Genomic DNA, 4,076 nt, shown 5'->3' on the forward strand with positions numbered 1-4,076 from the left:
TTTTTATTTTAATATAAGGGACTCTATTTTTATTTTTATTTATTTTTTTCCTTTTTGACACAGTGTCTCACTCTGTTGCCACAGGCTAGAGTGCCGTGGTGTGGTTCACAGCAGCCTCAAACTCCTGGACTCAAGTGATCCTCCTGCCTCAGCCTCCCAAGCAGCTGGGACTACAAGTTCCAGATACAATATCTGGCTAATTTTCCTATTTTTAGGAGAGATGGAGTCTCGCTCTTGCTCAGGCTGGTCTTGAACTTTTCAGCTCAAGGGATCCTCCCACTTCACCCTTCCAGAGTGCTAGGATTAGAGGCATGAAACCCGGCCCCAGCCTCCATTTGATTTTGACACTTTCACATATTTGATAATTCACTGGAAAGGCTCACAAAATTCACTGAGAACTTTTTTCTACTCACATTTACGGTTTATTTCAGGGGAAGAATGTAGATTCAAATCAGCCATGGAGGAGAAGTGTGAGCAGAGTCTAGGAGGGTTCCAAGCACAGAGATTCCAGTTGTCTTCTTCCGTCAATGACGTGTGACAATATACACACAGGGTTGCCAGCCAGGAAAGCTCACCCGAGCCTCAGTATGTAGAATTGTTACTGGGGCTCTGTGGACAAATGCCCACATGGCTGACATAAGCCTCCAGTCCTCTGGAGGTCCAGCTTCTCACACTTAGAACCTCACCCTGAATCACATATTAGTTTATCCCCACCCAGACATTGTTAGTTTATCTGGTGTGGCCAGCCTCTGCCCTAAATACACTATCTGGCATGATGTTAGGAGGACTTAGAGATTACCTTCCAGAAGCTGAGGGCAAAGGCCAGCTCTCTCCTTGGGCAAGGTTAAATTCTTTTCACAGGCAGAGTTTAAACAGTCATTAGCCCACACTGAGCTTGTGAGTCCATTCTCCCTAGAGGCTTGACAACCCATAGGGCACAATTCCTGGCTTTCCTTGGGGTGTGGCACCTGCTTAGAAGGGTGGTGAGCCACTCCACGTCAGTTATATGCCTTTATGCCTTGGGTCATTCATCATCTATTCAGTTACTCATTTACTCACAGAGTGGCGGGGAGGACACAAGAGTGGACAGAGCAGAATCACTGCAGCATGTACTCTAGGGGGGAAATCAGATAATTAAGAACAAACCAATAATTAAGTAATTATAAATTGTGCTACATGCCATGAAGAAAATAAAGGGCTGAGCTCCAGGTAAAGATAGAGGGGAGAAAAGAATCTGCCTTAGATTTTTGGAAGGGAAGGCAAGTTTGAGAAGATTCTATTTAAGCTGAGCCCCAGAGATGGAGAAGGCACCAGGTATGGGGGGAGAACGTGCCCAGCAGAGGGGAGCATGGGCGGTGGCTGCCATTGGTGCTCCATATAGACTGTGAAAGCAGAAACATACTCCTTTAGCTGTGGCTGGCACAATCTTATCAGGAACCAAGGCTTTGTGAGCCATGCAGCTCAGCCCCACAAACAAGTAAGGGTGGCCTGTGCTTGTGCAGTGTGTAAAATCACACAGCCTTACACAGTAGGCTGGCACAGACAGTGCCTGAAAGCCAGCAGCCCTGGGCAGTTTTATCAGGCCAGCACCAACAGGCCATTTTAATTCCATCTGACCTTATCCATATTTTAAGTAATAAAAAACGAAGTTGTGCCTGTTAGCAGAGGCCATGATGCTAGAAATGGGGAAATTCTTCAAGTGCCAGCCACTTAGGCCGTGAATGTAAGTCAAAGGGAAGAGGCAGCTCCATTTTTGTCTTCAGGGAGAACTACAGGTGTCCCTTCACTGGTGTGGTCTGCAGAAGCAGTTCCATAGCCCTTGCAATGACAGGGATTCCAGATGAATCTTTTTCCTGGATTTCTTCATCCTTTCTTCAGAAGCAGAACAGTCTGAGCAAAGGAAGAATTTTTCGGCTCAGTGCCTGTAGCTCAGCGGCTAGGGCACCAGCCACATACTTTGGAGCTGCCAGGTTCGAACCCAGCCTGGGCCTGCCAAACAACGACAACTACAACCAAAAAATAGCCGGGTGTCATGGGCGCCTGTAGTCCCAGCTACAAAGGAGGCTGAGGCAAGAGAATCGCTTAAGCCCAAAAGGTTGAGGTTGCTGTGAGCTGTGATGCCACAGTTCTACTGAAGGCAACATGGTGAGACACTGTCTCAAAAAAAAAAAAAAAGGAAGAACCTTTGCCACCTTTTCAGATCAGAGATCTCTGGAAGGACCCCAGCCTGAGTCACTTCTACTTACCACACTGATGACACCCTTGCACAGGCATGCATATTCCCTCCCAGAGGACCTCTTGGGTCCAGAGCTGGGCAGAGGCCAGCAGAGGAAGGTTTGTACTTACTCCAAGTCACAGTCAGTGTTATGCATCAAGAGCCTCTGCCTCTTTTCATGATTGTTTGGTTTTCGTATGTTTACCACATTATTTAAAAGTTGGAAAGGGGGCTCGGCGCCTACAGCTCAACCGGCTAAGGCACCAGCCACGTACACCTAAGGTGGAGGGTTCGAATCCCCAGCCCGGACCCGCCAAACAACAATGACGGCTGCAACCAAAAAATAGCCGGGCGTTGTGGCAGGCGCCTGTGGTCCCAGCTACTTGGGAGGCGGAGGCAGGAGACTCGCTTGAGCCCAGGAGTTGGAGGTTGCTGTGAGCTGTAATGCCACGGCACTCTACCCAGCGGGTCTGTTCGAGGCGGTCACGAAAAAAAAAAAAAAAAAAAGTTGGAAAGGGAAAGTCACTTACAACCTTGCCATATGTCTCAGCCCATTCAGGTTGCTATAACAAAATGTTATAAACTGGGCGGCTTATAAACAACAGAAATTTATTTCTCACCATTCTAGAGGCTGGAAGTTCAAGATCAATGCGCCAGCAGGTTTGGTGTCTGGTGAGCAGCTGCTTCTTTGTTCACAGATAGCACTTTTTGTGTCCTCACGTGGTGGAAGGGGTGAGTGAGCTCTCTCAGGCCTCTTCTGTAAGGGCACTAATCCTATTGATGAGGGCCCTGACTTTATGATTTAATCACATTTTAAGTCCTACTTTCTAATACCATTGTCTTGGGACTTAGGATTTCATTGCATTAATTTTGGGGGAACACGAACATTCAGACCATAGGATCATTCTGATAAATCATTTATAAAATTGTTTTTCAGAGGCTTGTATATTAGTTTCCAGTTGCAACTGTAACAAGCTACCACAGACTTCCTCCTTTAAAACATTTCAAATTTACTCTCTTACAGTTCTGGAGGTCAGAAGTCCAAAATCAGTCTCACTAGGCAAGAGTTAAAGGGTCATCAGGGCTATGTCCTTCTGCAGGCTCTGAGTGGAGAACTGTGTCCGTGTCTCTTGGCTTCTGCAGGCTGTCTGCATTCCTTGGCTCACAGACCCTTCAGAACCATCTCTCGCTTCCCTTTCTGTCATTACATCCCTTACCCTGACCCTCTTCTCTTCCTTCTGTAAGAACACTCATGATTATACTGGACCCACCTGAATAATCCAGGACACTTTCCCCATGTCAAGATCCTTAGCGTCTGTATGATCTCACTTGTATGTGGGATCCTAACTAGTCCTATTCATAATAGAGGCAGAGAATATAATAGTGATTGCCAGTGATTGCCAATATAACAGTGATCCTGAGGGGAAGGGAAAACGGGGAATTGATGTTCAAAGGGTATGAAGTTTCAATTATGCAAGATAAATGAGTTCTGGAGATCCTCTGCAACTTTTTGGCTCTGGGGTCCAGTTTGATGGAAAACAATTTTTCCATGGGCAGGGGAGATAGGACAGGAGGCAGAATTCAGGTGGTGACATGACCATTGAGAGTGGCTATAAATGCAGATGATCTTTGCTTGCTTGGCTGCCACTGGCCTGTTGTGTGGCTGGTTCCTAACGGGCCATGGACTGGTACTGGTACCACTCTGCAGCCCAAGGGTTGGGGACTACAGCTCTATACAGCAGAGGGCCTAGGGTTAACAATATTGTTTTTTTTTTCTTTTTGCAGTTTTGGCCGGGGCTGGGTTTGAACCCACCACCTCTGGCATATGGGGCTGGCACCCTACTCCTTTGAGCCACAGGCA

Source organism: Otolemur garnettii, unplaced genomic scaffold, assembly GCF_000181295.1.
Source record: "Otolemur garnettii isolate 467f Iridium unplaced genomic scaffold, OtoGar3 scaffold00003, whole genome shotgun sequence".
Taxonomy (NCBI): Eukaryota; Metazoa; Chordata; class Mammalia; order Primates; family Galagidae; genus Otolemur; species Otolemur garnettii.